Source organism: Gorilla gorilla, chromosome 3, assembly GCF_029281585.2.
Source record: "Gorilla gorilla gorilla isolate KB3781 chromosome 3, NHGRI_mGorGor1-v2.1_pri, whole genome shotgun sequence".
In the NCBI taxonomy this organism is placed as follows: Eukaryota; Metazoa; Chordata; class Mammalia; order Primates; family Hominidae; genus Gorilla; species Gorilla gorilla.
The window spans coordinates 110,441,947-110,457,570 of record NC_073227.2 but is presented as its reverse complement, the minus strand read 5'-3'; the positions used below and the strand labels follow the sequence as shown (position 1 = coordinate 110,457,570).

The window sequence follows — 15,624 nt, the reverse complement described above, 5'->3', positions numbered from 1 at the left end:
AGGGTTAAAGTCGTCATGGAAGGTTTCATGGACTTAGGCCTGTAATGACAGCTGAGATTTGCATAAACAAAAAGGATTAAATGCATATGCTTTGTGTGTGAGGGTGCTCTAAGTTACATGACCTTAACAAAGTAGAAGATCTGTGTTTGGATTAACAAAGTGTGGTGAGCTCACAAAGGGCCTCCAAAGCCAGGCAGACAAATCCATATTCATTGAATATAAACACAGAAACACAATGTAGTTTTGGAATAGGAAGGCATTAAAAATACCTATTTAGAGCCAGTAAAGCAAATGTTTATTACTCTATGCTACATGAAGAGCAAGACTATCAATAAAACATGACGGTCCACTTGTCATGCCTCTCTGAGCATATATTGAATCACCTTTGCAAAGGTCGAGTACAGGTACAAACCCATTAATGTGCTAAAATAAATGTATGCATAGTCAACATTGTCCAAATTAAGTTGACCTGCAGTGGGCAAGCATACCTTTCAGGATCCTATTTTACATACAACATATCCTTAAACTAACAAGTGTAATAACTCGGCATATTAGCCTTGACATAAGGGGTTTTTGGAGGGGCATTGCTCATGGGTAAAATGACATTTCATCGGCAAAGTTGGAAATGTGCATTTTCATTCTGCAACTTTATTTACCAGTCCGTCATCTAACACATTTGTGGCTCTTCCACTAGAGTTGTTAACAAACTTAAAAGACACAGTCTCCTCATTCATTTTTTAAAAATTATTCAATTGCATAGCATTGTCTCTTGCACATATTGCATGTTAAATAAATGATAAAGAACAAATGATGACCTGTGTCTTTGTATACCAATAACTAACCAATGCTAAAATACCTCTGACCAAAGAAAATGTATACACTAACATATTATGTAAAACAGAAAGAGCTTAACATATTACCTTTCATCCCTTGTTTTAGTTAATTTTATGTATCAACTTGGCTGGGCTATAATGCCCAGTTGTTTGATAAAACATTGCTCCAGATGTTAATGTAAAGGTATCTTGTAGATGTGATTAATATGTACAATCATTTAAGTAAAGCAGATTACCCTTGATAATGTGGGGTGGGTCTCATCTAATGAGTTGAAGGCATCAAGAATAAAAACTGATGTTTGCTGGAAAAGAAAGAATTCTGCCTCAAAACTGTAATATAAAAATCCTGCCTGAGTTTCCAGCCTTCCAGTCAGTTCTACAGATTTCAGTCATGTAAGCCAATTACTTAAAATAAGTCTTTCAATAGGTAGACAGACAATAGATAGATAGATAGATAGATAGATAGATAGATAGATAGATAATCTTGCTGGGTTTCTCTGGAGAACACTAAACCCTTCATTCTAAAAAAGTAGACCAAGTCCGGGCGCGGTGGCTCACTCCGGTAATCCCAGCACTTTGGGAGGCCGAGGCGGGCAGATCACGAGGTCAGGAGATCGAGACCATCCTGACCAATATAGTGAAACCCCATCTCTACTAAAAATACAAAAAAATTAGCCGGGCTTGGTGGCGCATGCCTGTAATCCCAGCTACTCAGGAGGCAGAGGCAGGAGAATCCCTTGAACCAGGGAGTTGGAGGTTACAGTGAGCCGAGATCGCACCACAGCACTCTAGCCTGGCAAAAGAGCGAGACTCCGTCTCAAAAAAAAAAAAAAAAGTAGACCAAAAATACCTGATTAGAAGTAAGTTATACAAGACAGTTTTCATAAGAAATTAATTACTACATACCTGTGTACATGTGTACATACACACATATAACAAATATTGATACAAGTTTGTCTTCATGTCAAAAAATATTCCAGTAAAAAAATTTTAATTCAATAAAATTTGTTTTTGATGTGAGTGTGAACTGCACTACTTTCCTTTGTCAAAGAAGAATGTAATCTCGGCAGGACCCCATCTTTCTATAAACACACTCTAAAATCAAAGACAATCATCACTTCTGGTCCCTAAGGAGTCCTAAACTTGAGTGAGTACTGAGGATTCCTAGGGCTATATTTACACAACACAAATGATTCACATGATTGCGAAAATTCATCCCTTTAAGTTTCACTACAAAACACCTAAATTTTGCGCACACATGCTAACCTTTGAAAGGGTTTTAAGGCAACGTTTCTTTTAGATAGATTAAACATAGCTTTTATTATGTATATTTCAGCTCTAGTAATACTTAGAAAATAGCACAAGTGGCTTTTAATCAATGCAATTAATGATGACCATATTATTTGACATAATTGTAAATATTTAGCAAATAAATTTTAGGTTTTTAAATAATCAGTTTATGCAAGATGATTACTGAGATCTTTTGCTTTATTCATTTTTCATTTTCATACTTTTATTTACTTCTTTACTTTTGAGATGGAGTCTCACTCTGTCGCCCAGGTTGGAGTGCAAGTGGCATGAGCTCAGCTCACTGTAACCTCCTCCTCTGAATTCAAGCAATTCTCCTGCCTCAGCCTCCCGAGTAGCTGAGATTACAGGTACCTGCCACCACACCTGGCTAATTTTTGTTTGTTTGTTTGTTTAGTAGAGACAGAGTTCATCATGTTGTCCAGGCTGGTCTCGAACTCCTGACCTCAGGTGATCTGCCCGCATCCGCCTTCCAAAGTGCTAGGATTACAGGCATGAGCCACTGCACCGAGCTTCATTTTCATACTTTTACACCTGTTATTCTGAATCCACATTATTTCTCTGAGTGACACAATTGTGTTCTCAAGGAAAAATATTACCAAGAAATACAGCTTTTCTTTTTCTACTTCATAATTGGAACATTACTGTTGGCAATACATGAAAAAAATAGAATAAAATAAAATAAAACAGGAAACAGGAACATATGACCTGAAGGATAGATAGTAGATAGTATATATACTTCAAAAACATGAAAGCTAGAACTATAAAGTGAAAATACACTCCATCTAAAGGTCACACAGCTATTTTCTATGGCTTATGCACTTGGAATACAGGGAATTTCTGACCAAAATAGAAACCATGGAACCTAAACTGTTCAGAAAATATCCCTATAAGGGAAAATATATACAGGCACATAATTTACCAACATCATGCAAAACTGACCAGCAGATCAATACCACACTAGTGACAGGGTATCTTTTATGTAAATAAGAGTTTCTCTATGATGACTTAGTCCCTTTTTGCCACATTGGAAACTTAGGGCAATGATGTGAGGAGGCAGGGTGGAGATCTGGAAACAAACACACTCACTCTGTGTAGCAAGCTAGGATGTCACTAACGTGGCTACTAGAAGAAACAGACAAACAAAAAAAAAGTCTGCCAACTTCTGTTCTCAACAACGACCATCAATTATATGGGGACAGGAAACATACTGGGTTTCATTAACTGATACATGCATAGGGCCTAGTAACATTTGTTTACTGAATGAAAGAATTCTGGCAGCCTCACATGACCTCAGATTTGTCAACATTTCAAAATGTGTATCTGGGCTGTATAAAGTGGAAGAAAATGCCATATTCCAAAGGTCTTAAAAAGTGAACATGGAGTTAACGGGTGCAGCACACCAACATGGCACATGTATAGATATGTAACAAACCGGCACCTTGTGCATATGTACCCTAGAACTTAAAGTAAAATAATTTAAAAAAAAAAAAGTGAACATGGAGTAGGTGTTCAGGATTTTGATTTGAGGAAGTGACAAAACCAACTCTCCTTTGATCTCCATCCTCCAAATTAGCCTGTGCCACTGCTTCTTGCTTCCCTAGACCTCACTAACCCCTAATGCATGTAGTTTAGGTGCCACCATTCCTCCAGTCCTTTCATTTACTTTAAGACTTTTAGCCAGTGTTGGCTATTCAGCTCCAAATTAAGAACAAATTTTCAGTCTACGAAATAGCCAGGGAGGGCAGTGTTCAAAGTGAGCCTAGGGTAGGATTCAGAACAGTGGTTAGCACTGGAGGTAGTTCACATAATGCCGACAAAATTCATGTCACTCTTAGTTGGGCGTAGTGGGGCGCACAGGTAATCCCAGCTACTCGGGAGGCATAAGTGAGAGGATCACTTGATCCCAGGAGTTTGAGGCTGTATTGAGATATGACTGTGCCACTGCACTCTGGCCTACGTGACAGAGCAAGACTTTGCCTCAAAAAAAAAAATTAAAAAAGAAATCCACGTCACTCTTAAGCAGTAGTGCATTTGTTCATCCATTTCTCACTTCCATACTGAGTTTCTTTACACCTCTGGTTTAGACCAGCTGGTGGGGAAAGATAATAAAATAAAAAAAAAAACCCTGCCCTCATAGAGCTCACCATCTACTGAGCATGAAGTACAAACAAGCAGTGAATTATGATACTTTCAATGGAGATTTGATACTAACATACACAGAATATTACTGGAACTCAGAATATGCTTCTTATGTGGAATTGAGATGGGCTTCCATGAGTTTACTTTTGAAAGGAACTTCGAAGGGCCTACTAGAATAAGCCAAATGATGGAAGGTTAGTAACTGCAGTTAAGTAACGTAGCATCTGCAACAGCAGACTCTATGATTAATGTAAACAAAAACAGCATATTTTGCATTTTTGCAAGAGAGGTCAGCAAGATCTAGTACCCTGGATAGCTCCTCTGCGTCAAAGGTGACTGTGCAGACTGACGGCTAGCAGATTGGAATTGAGATTAGAGAAATCTCCAGAACTTCAAATTTACTAATCTGTTTTGTATTCAAATTATAATTCCTTGGCTTTTAAAATATCTCATCCATTTATTTCCTGAACCAGGCCTCTGAGGCTGGGTACTTTCTATATCACCATCCAATGAACCTGACTCTCCTCAGAAATATCCTGGGAGGCACTACCTTCCTTCTCCTCACTGGATAGTTATCACTCGGGGGTCTTTATCCCCTCTGTGTTTCAAGCCAGGCTAGAATTCATACTATATTGTCCCGATAATCAACGTAAAACTTCCCATTTCAGGACCCTTCCTCCTATCAGAAACTGAATTGTTGTTGATAATGAAGCTATCTCTCCAATTCCCCTATATTTATACTTTGAAGTACCCTGTAAGGAATACCTCTCAAAAACAATTTTAGTCATAATGTTTCTAAAAGTTTATATACCTGTGTACAAGTTTGTAATGTTTCATTTAATGGCCCAGTTTAGTAATCTGTACTATAATTTTTAAGATTTACATTATGGGAGTCACATTCTGACTTTTGTGGAGCTCATTTATTAATGAATACTTTTAATATTCCTAGGTCATTTATACATGAATACAATATTAATAGCTGAAAAAGTCAATAATTATTCTTGAGCTATCTGTGCACTAGGTAACATTCCTTTGAAAATTTAAGAATCTTATTGTACAAACTCAGTGGGGTTTTGTTATCTCTAAAATATATTGAAACTTTACCTGAAATAAGTTATTCTTAATTTATATTTATAACAATGAATTTGGGTCTTCTTCAGAGCTAGTATTTTCCTCCTTTTCCTAACTTCTCACCTGATGGTTTCTGGGATATATGCATGGTTTTCTCACTTCAAGCTTTTCCTAAATGTCTTGAAGAATATTGTCTATTATCAAGAAGCACTCACAATCCATTTTATATATTCAGACTTAATGTTTTGGTCCTTTCTATATCTATAAAATAAACAAAACTAAACAGACAAACAAAAACAGTTCTCCAAAGGGATACTTGCCTAGAAAGTTACCCATTTATTTTTGCCATGCCTCTAATTCATGTTTGGTTGGCTTTTATTTGTAAACATGATGTAGGTTTGTGATACATTATTTGCTGCTATTGCAAAACACACACACAACAAACATTCATTAACAGATTCATAATATTTACTTCCAAGAAAGAGCTAATTTCAGTGAATAGGTACATAAATACAACAACTTAGTCTGAATTTGTTTAATAAGAATGGTATATCACTGATACTCCCATAAAGGCTGAATTATAGTAGTACACTTAGCTAAGCAAACACTTCTTTTTTTACCTTTTTCTTTTTTAGAGACAGGGTCTTGCTGTTGCCCAAGCTGGAATGCATGGTGTGATCATAGCTCACTGCAGCCTCGAACTCCTAGGCTCATGCAATCCTCCCACCTCAGCCTCCCACGTAGCTAGGACCTACAAGAGTGCTCCACCACACCCAGCTAACAAACACTCCTTGAGTACAGGAGCAGTACTAAATTTCACTAATGAACTGGAGAAATTAGAGAAGAAACCTTACTGTGTGGAATAAATTTCGTCAATTTTTCTACATTCTAAATACATAAGATACAAATAAGGTTATGAAGGAGAATGCAGAAGAGTCATATCATCATGAACTTAGGTGACTAGAAAAAGAGAAACAGGCAAACCCTAAAGAATTCATATGCACATTGTGCATATATTTGTACACACATATCACATTTGGACACCAAATAAGATACAGAATTGCAAGTATTTCATTTATTGTGGATTAAGCTGTTCAGTAAACATCATAAGTTATTGGTAATTTATACTTTAAGATAATACCAATAAGAGGTGCATGATTTTTTTGAAACTGACGGACTTCAACTCTATAATAAACATTTATAAAATATTTATTGTCAATGATGATGCATGACTATCTTTCTAGTGGGGCACAGCCAGGTAAGGAAAGGTTACATTCAGCAAAATGAGGCAGTCTGGCGATGGTCCTAAACTGATACTACAACTGCACTGTCGTTTGGAAAGCACTCCAGAGGCACAGCTGTAAATACTTAGAAAAAGTCTAACCAGTCTAAGTATGCAGGAGCAAGGCAATATGCCATAAGTAGCTGGCATCATGGAAATCCAAGAGTGAGTATTGAAATGAAGCATACTTCTAAGAGCTAGCAATGTTTGGAGATCCAGGAAAGTGTTGTGTTTTCTGGTGTCTGCTGGCAGATAAAATGGCTCAGGAAATGAGGTTGTTTCAGAGGCAGGATCCCAGACTTTTTTTAAAAAAATGAGGTTGTTTCAGAGGCAGGATCCCAGTTGTTGTTTTTTTTTAAAGGGGGGGGGGGTCTTGCTCAAATGCTAGGAGGAATAGTGAGATTGGGTAATTTATCAAGATGCAGGGGAAAATATTAAGCGAGAAATCAGTTTCAGTTATAGAAGTAAGCCTAATTACTAGAAATACGTTGTAATGTTAGAGTTGAGTTATCAAAGGCTGCTTAATGTTAAGCCACAAAATGTTAGGCTAGAAATCAGTTAATTTTTCATTCTATAGAAAGAATGCTTCCAAATCAGGAGCATGGTTAAGGCTCAAGTTAGAGTTCATTCTTCCAGTAACAGAAATAGATTTTGACAAAAGCTACAAAATAAGCCATAAGTGAAAAATTAGTTAAAAAAACATTTTTTAATCCTTGATATTATTCATCTAGTTTTATTCATGGTTTTGACTGATTTAAACACATTATAAAATATATATAACTTTGTATAGTCTTGAAGAGAGTTTCAAAATAACCAAATTTAACTTTCTGTCCATTTACTTCTATGAAATCAGCCTTTAAATATATCCTTTGCTACAAACATGTGAACACTGATTAAATCCACAGTTAAATAGATGAACTGAAGAATAAAAGTTAAAAGAAACTAAATTAAATCTGATAGCAGCAGTGAACATATTTCCTTTTCATGGAAGGAAAGCTAGATTCATAACTTGTGCTTAAGCTCAACTTTTCTTAAGCAACATGCTCAAAGCTCTGCATGAACCTTTCCAGAAGATAAGCTGCATAACTTCAAATATGAAGTGGAATATCTAATGTCTGAACTTTCTCTGCATGAACGCATACATTCACAAAATTATACTTGGTTACATCTTAAATTTTCATTAAAGAGTTCAGTGATTCTGACTAAATAGAGTAAGAGAAGTGTGGTTGAATGGCACTGAGAGTGCACAATATCCCTACTGAAAATAGCAATAAGAAGATGGGAGTACCAGCCTTGCAGGTCCTCCATCTCCAAGTCCTCAGTGACCCAAGAAGCAATGGCAGCATCATTCAAGATGGTGGCAAAAGGACAGGTAATACACAGATATTGCTGCTGGGCCCTTGGTTAAATTAGGAAGAAAGAGGAGATATACTCCTTCAGAGTTTCTCTGTTTATGAGTTTCATAATTTTTGCATCATTATCATTTTAAAAATCAAAGTTTGGTCTATATAGTTTAGCAGACCATAGAACAGAGACTCAGTTTCCTCATCTCTAATACATGCATCAAACTAACTTTACAATGTTAGAATGACATGACATAACATTATAAAGTGTATATCATGTAAGAAGTGTCCAGCACATTACAGTCATTGCTATTGTTGTTAATAAAATAATATTTCATAATTTGCAAAACAGGAAATACCTATGTTTGCAAAAATTCTAAGACTCCCCTTATTTTTAATATTTCTTAAGGTTTCTTTATTTGGAAAAAATAAAACATCCTCAGAATGAAGGCACAGAAGCTCAGTTATTTATTCATATATTCTTTAGGCACTATTTATCAGGCATCTACTATGTGCTGGACATTGCTAACACTGATGAAGCAATACTGAACCAATCACACAAAACAGGTAAAATTTAAACTGCCAAAAGTACCACAAGGAAGAGGAACATAATGCAAAACTATATATAACAGGGCAACCGATGTAGAAAACAAGGCCAAGAAAGTTATCCCTAGGGAAGTGATGATTGAAATAGAGAAGCAAGGGTTCGGTGGAAAGGGAGAGAAACAGTGGTATAAAGGAGATACAGGATGTGAACACATTATATTTAACCTTGAAAGACGTAGAGCTATGGTCCAAAATTTATTTCAGCAGTGGGACTTAGAATATTTCACGTGTGATATTATTATTGTACAGCTAAAACAGCTATAATCTTATCCAGAGAAAGGTGCTTACTATATGCCAAAACCAAAAATATCACAGGAGAGTCAACAAAACTAAACAGAAATTGGTCAACTTTTGTATTGTGCATACCCTTTGCATTATAACTACCTACCAATAAGGTCCAGCCTACGGTCATTACTATCCAGTTAAATTTTCATGTATTCCCTCCCCAATCAACAGCAAATTCTTGCACAAGCAATGGGAACTCATTAAAAATTTGGTCAGAAAACATAGTTAAGATGAAAATCTTTTGATGGACAATGTAATATTTTCCAAAACTGAATATCTGAACCTTAGTTTACTACCAGCTGGGGGAAGTATTTATTTATAAAACAGAAGAAAGACATAGCCTTCAGTTTTTACTCTAAAATACTCTAGGTCAGTGGCTTTCAAATTCTAGAGTGCATAAGAATCACATAGAGAACCCCACCCCACAGCTTCTGAATCAATCAGTCTGTGGTGGGGCTCCAGATATGGCATTTTAACAAGTTTATACTTGCTGCTATTGCTGCTTAGGAGACCACATTTTGAAAACCACTACTCTAGGTTAAGAATTGTCACTAGATAATAAACTGTTTCTTTATAAAAGTCCTTTGGACTGTATTTAGCATCAAAGCACAGTTTAAAAATTCAAAAATTTTAATCAAGTTTAACTTTAATTAATATTTGAAAAGAGTTAGTGCAGTGTAAATGATGCAAAACCAAAAGCCGTGCTTTAAGTTACTCTAGGTATAGGGCCAGGAATTTGGCAAAAAACTTCATTAGTTAATGATCTGAGCAGAAATCTTTTAACAATTTGTAATATATCAAACACCTCAGTAAATCTTTCCAACAAACACCTTTTAAAAAAATTTAGCCTGCATGGAAACAACTTAAAATACAATATGGTTTTTTAAACTAGACTGATAACAATATCTTGGTAATGTACTGCAGTTTAGAATAGTCAGCTTTATATTTTAATCTTCAGTTTAAGCTTCATAGTAAAACATGTTTCTTTTGTTACAGTGTTTTCTCCTCAATCTCCCCATCTGTTTTCAGTGCTTCTCCCACCCCAGACTTCATGTTTTATTGTTAACTGACACTCTTGCACAGGAAAGATAATATTGCTGATAGAAGCGTATGTACTCTCTATAAAGCAAACAGATTTTGTCACTGTCCAATAGGGAAATCATGCAGAAGCTGTCAGTCATACAGTGGACGAGATTACATTATCGAAATGATAGACCTGTGACATATAGTCCAAAACCAAATTCAAAAGGTACCAATTAACAGATAGGCTAGTTTGTACCCTAACTACATGGGGAATCATTCCATTCTTGCATGAATATAAAATTGGTGATTAAATAGGCTTTCACTTTTATAATAACTCTTATCTATTCACTGTCAACAAAATACATATATGAAAATATTTTAATTCAACTAATCTGAAAGTAATTCCATTTGGTTATTTATTGAAAGTCATGTCTAATATTTGTGCAATTTCTTTACTGTCACCAAAACATACTTCTGGGGTGTCATATTGAATAGACAGGCTCAAAGTCAACTCAGATGTTTCCCTTTTATTCTTGAAATGAAGAAATGCATTTTAAGCAGTTTGTCTAAAATCAACCTATATACACAAAGAAGAAAACAACTAAGTTTAGAGACAGGTCATGGTGTTATTGTTAATACAATTTATTTATCAGAAGATAGTTAAAATAGCCATAAAATTGTTGCTAAAATTCTAAAACTTTCACTACAAGCTCCGTATCATAGCTCTATATTTATGGCAAATAATATACGGAGAGATTAACTATTATGTGGCTGCATACAATAACTTTAAATAAAATCTAATCTAATAGATTCAATAAATCTAAGAAGTTTAAAATAAAATATTATATAAAATATATTAATAGACAACACATTTTATATGAAGAATAAAATGTTAAGTATTCAATAGATGCTCACTATTAATACTATTATTCTTTTACACATCATCACACTTCTTTATAGCAAACCTAAAAAGATTTGCTTAGGGAAATACCGAAAACACCTCACTATAAAGAGGTGTGCCACTTTTACTCAACACATTAGTGAGATGTGGATACATTTAAATATTTAAAGTACATATTCTCTACAAGAACTCTATTGCACTATTGTAGTAATACAAGTACATATTGTCTATTAAAAGGCAATATAAGCCAGGCGTGGTAGCTCACGCCTGTTACCCCAGCACTTCGGGAGGCCGAGGAGGGTGGATCAACTGAGGTCCGGAGTTCGAGACCAGCCTGGCCAACATGGTGAAACCCCATCTCTACTAAAGTAAATACAAAAATTAGCTGGGTGTGGTGGCGCGTGCCTGTAATCCCAGCTACTCAGGGAGCTGAGGGAGGAGAATCACTTGAACCCAGGAGGCGGAGGTTGAAGTGAGCCGAGATTGCGCCACTGCACTCCAGCCTGGGCGACAAGAGCGAAACTCCATCTCAAAAAACAAACTAACAAACAAAAAGACAATATAAAGCTAAAGACTTGTCTTCTTAAATGTGTAAATATTAACAATTAAATTCAAGAATAGAATGTGGGCAGGGCGCAGTGGCTCATGCCTGTAATCCCAGCACAGGAGGCCGAGGCGGGTTGATCATGAGGTCAGGAGTTTGAGACCAGCCTAGCCAACATAGCAAAACCCCATCTCTACTAGAAATTCAAAATTTAGCTGGGTGGGGTGGCATGCGCCTGTAGTCCCAACTACTCCGGAGGCTGAGGCAGGAGAATCACTTGAACCCGAGAGTCTGAGGTCGCAGTGAGCCGAGGTAGCACCACTGAAATCCAGCCTGGGTGACAGAGCAAAAATCCATCTCGGAAACAAAAAAAAAAAAAGAATAGAATGTGTAGAAGGATGTACATCCAAAACAGACTCAACCTGCACTCTGCAAAATATCCAGCAATATCTTAATTTATATCAAAACAAACTTATCTTCCCTTATATGTTCTTTTCTATTATTCCAGGAGACTTGCATCTTATACCTTATATTTTTCTTATCCACAATGTACTAATCCTGCTTATCCTTTAACATCAAGATCAAGCAAGTCTTACCTACCCCCGAAGCATTCTCAAACAAAATCCAGTATGAAATGTTATTGTCATGCTCTGAACTCCTGTAGTACTCATTAGACATGTAATCTCTTATTGTTACGGGTTGTTAACTCTACGCTCAAGCATGAGCATCAGATTCCTCCCACATGGCAAGTAAGTTCCTGAAAGACAGGGAACAAGGAATCTCCCATTCCTCCCCAATGCCTAGACAGTAGTACTTTGCAAACGTTAGGCCCTTTATTATGAGCATTATGATGAGTAATAAAATGCAATAAAGGGTTGAATAACTATTATTGTAAAAATATAACAAATTTTTCATTTTCTACTTTGTTTTATCTAAATTAACATTCTATGGTATAAATAATGTATCTTTAAAATAATAAACAGTTGCTGATTCTCTTAACTGTCAAAAAACAAAATACTCATAAATCGGACTTTTAATGATTGCAGTAATACAGTTCATCAATTACATTTTTTAATTCCCTATTATATCTATGTTCAAATAGTTTGGGATAGTTGAGGTAATAACCCTCCGAATGGGGTTCTCCATCTGAGTTCTAACCTAATATTTAAAGCTGCACATGCTTCCGTGTTGAAAATGTATTTCAAAGTAATACAAATCTAACAAAATCAAAATATCAAATCCTTAACTCTGCTTTGTTTTTCAAAGAACAGGACTGTTAAGGAAAGCAATAAAACAATACAAACAACAGTTGGTTTGTTTTGATCAAAATAATTAATTAATTTAAATGAAGACAAATCACTCTGACAATAGGTTGACCAACTTCTCTTTTTTCTCTGTGAAACTATTGAAAGTGTGGTTACGACATGGAATTTCCATATTTGAAAAACATTGTCTTGGCAGGCTTTTAGAGACATTTCAGTTTGCAATATTAAGGATACTGTCCTACTACTAAACCCAGTCACAGTTCTATAAAAGTACAGGTTGCTACTTTTAAGAGAAAACATTCATTTTATAAGCACCGTGACAGGCACTGTCCCAAGGCATCTTTAAGTTTCAAGTTACGTATCTGGAACATGTACCTGTTATAAAGCAAACAGAAAGAGAAACCAAGACAAATTATATTATAGCCTAGATTACCAGTATTTTAGGTCTTCCCTTAATAACCAGTTTTCAAGGAACAAGTGATAACTGACCCCCACCTAGGTGTCCTCTTATCCGTTTTCCCTAAGGCTGTTAATAAAACCAGCTTTACTTTAAACGTGTACACATTATTTTTAATAGTCCTTGAGGGGCAGAGAAGGGAGGATGTGTGTTACATTTCAATAGGAAGGTATTCAACTGTAAAGATTTCAGAAATGAAAGCTGTTGAAATCAAGTAGGTATTTTCTGACTTGTAAGTCCTACTGACTGCCTGAAAAGGTAAGAGGGGTGGAGAAGAGGACATAAAAACATTAAAGGGCAAAGAATCTGTAACTTCTAAGAAGTATTTTTTTCTACCTGTAAAAATATGAGTTTTTTACTTCATTTCATATTCCATGTCCCACGACAGGAAGGGGAAGCATAATTGCTTCTAATTCTGAGGCAGGGAGAGGAGAGAGAGAGAGAGAAAGAGAGCAGTTCAGGATACACTAAAAGGAAACCCCAAGAAATTTCACAACTCTTTGCCATAAATAGCCTTTCTTCTCACTCTGGATACCTCCTCCTTTACATCAGCAAGGCTCAGCCTCCACGCACGCAGAAGCACCATTCACAAATCCCTCCGTCACCCTTACCCCTTGCTGGCACCGTGTGTACGAGTCCCTGGGACACAAGCCAAAAGTAGAAGGGGCCAGGGGGCCACTTGCGGTTTCAGCTTACGGCTGACTTTCTGCTCAGGTGAACCAACCCACTGGTTAGTCCAGAGCGCGCGCGCGCGCACACACACACACACACACACACACACACGCACACAACCTGGGGCCCTTGACGCTCCACCACAAAGCAAGTGGTTCAATCTAAGTCGCTGCCGTTACTGCTGCCTCTGGGCAGGGTCTTGCTTCCAATCCAGGAAACCGGCGCCAGAGGACAAGCAGGCGGAGGCAAGAGGTGGTCCCGGCCCGGCACTGCGGTTCCTCCGGGAGCCCCTGGCTCCCCGCCCCCTCCTCCCCTTCCCCCTCTTCGCCGCCGTCCCCGCCTCAGCACCCGCAGCCCGGGGCGCCAGCGCTGGCCGGTCGCCTCTACCTGCGGGAAGCGAGTGGCGAGGAAGGGGAGCGACCCGAAGCCTGTGCCAACTCTCGCTGCCTTGGCCAGCGCTCCGCATCGCTCTGGAGCGGCCGCCGCGGCCGCAGGCAGCAAACCACGCAGCAGCGTGGAGGAAATGGCCACGCGGCGCACTGGGAGTCGCGGGCCGGTGGTGAGCGAGCCCGCCCGCCTCCTTCCCACCCCGCCCGCAAGGCCAGGTCTCTGCGCCGAGCACGCCGGGCCTGGGCGCGCGCTGCTCCCAGGCGGCCCCGACACGGCGCGGTCACCTGCCGAGCGGCCGGCCCCGCACAGCGGCGACGCGACGCGCGACCCGCTGAGCGCTGAGGCACCAGGGGCGTTACTACCTTGAGGGCTCCGTGCGCTTGTTAAGGCTCCTCCCGGGCACTCAGGGATTTATGTCTTCGGGGCACGGGGGTGTCCTTCCTGGTCCCCCTCCTCTGCCCTCCCTCCCCTTCTCGGCTGTTGGGCTCCTCTCCACTCCCAGTTGCACAGAGTCGAGCTGCGTTATTTAATAATCCTCCTGCTCCTCCTGCCTGCGCCAGCGGAGCTGCTCTGCCCGAGCCACCGCTTCCCAGTCAGTCATGTTGAGACAGAGAGAGAGAGAGGAGAGGCAGAGAGAGGCGGATTGGCAGTAGGTCGGCGACTATTTGTGGTGAGGGAGAGAAGAGCAGAGCAAGAGGAGGGCAGGGGAGGGACGTGGGGAGGCGCTTCCAAGTGTGTGAGTGCGCGGAGTGTGACTGTGTGGGGAGCGCGAGATCCACCTCCCCGGCAGGCCGCGCTCCGGGGCTGTGAGGAGGGCGGGCCCAAGCGCGGCCTTTATACAAGGAGGAGTGTGGTGGGCTGGGCGGGGCGGCTTGGAGGGCGGCGCCCGGCCCACTGCGTCCGCCGGATTCCACGCACGTATCCTCTGGCATCGACGCGCGCACACCCACTGCTGGCCCGCTGCTGAGTTTTCATTTTAGGGGAAGCAGTATCCCACCGCGCTGACCTGGCCTTTTCCCCCAGTCCATCCTAGTGCTTACGTGGAGTTCAAGTGCATGGGCAGGTCAAGACTAGAGAATAGGGGAAGTCTGAAGAGAGGTGAAGTGACTGCGGGGATGCTGGAAATAAATGCACTGTATTTCTCCTCTCCAAGGTTCCGATGTTATCTTTTTTCTCTTCCTCCTGTAAGGGAAGGAATTACCAGATTCTTTCGCCGCTTTTCCTTCTCACCCACACAATTCACATCCTGACAAGTGTCTTCATTCCTCAGTAACAAGAAAAGAAACCTAGCTTCTTTCCTTTAAGAGGGTCACACCTCCCAGGAACCATTTGCAGCAATCAATTCTATAAGATAATGCAAGCACTGCGACTGTGTCCGAGAGTGGAACTTGTGTTCCTACAAGGAAGGCCCTACACAATACAGGCATTATAAGAGAATCAGCTCAATTTGACATCATTTGACTGATGGTCCCCTGGAGAAAATTTGCCAGTTTAGAGATCGA

General features: G+C 39.2%; 1 protein-coding gene across 6 annotated transcripts in view; it reads right to left on the bottom strand.

Moving 5' to 3' along the window:
• The window catches only part of CCSER1 (coiled-coil serine rich protein 1), a 1,457,637-nt gene extending 1,442,707 nt beyond the window's left edge, over positions 1 to 14,930 (bottom strand). For 3 of the 6 annotated variants that reach the window (XM_055385645.2, XM_055385646.2, XM_055385642.2), the window contains exon 1: positions 14,485 to 14,909. The gene's annotated coding sequence lies outside the window, so the exon portion shown is untranslated. Of the gene's footprint in view, positions 1 to 13,671; positions 13,794 to 14,484 lie in introns of those variants that run through there. The other 3 variants (XM_004039129.4, XM_055385647.1, XM_055385641.2) reach the window with 2 other exon arrangements.
• Positions 14,931 to 15,624: the final 694 nt, after the last annotated feature.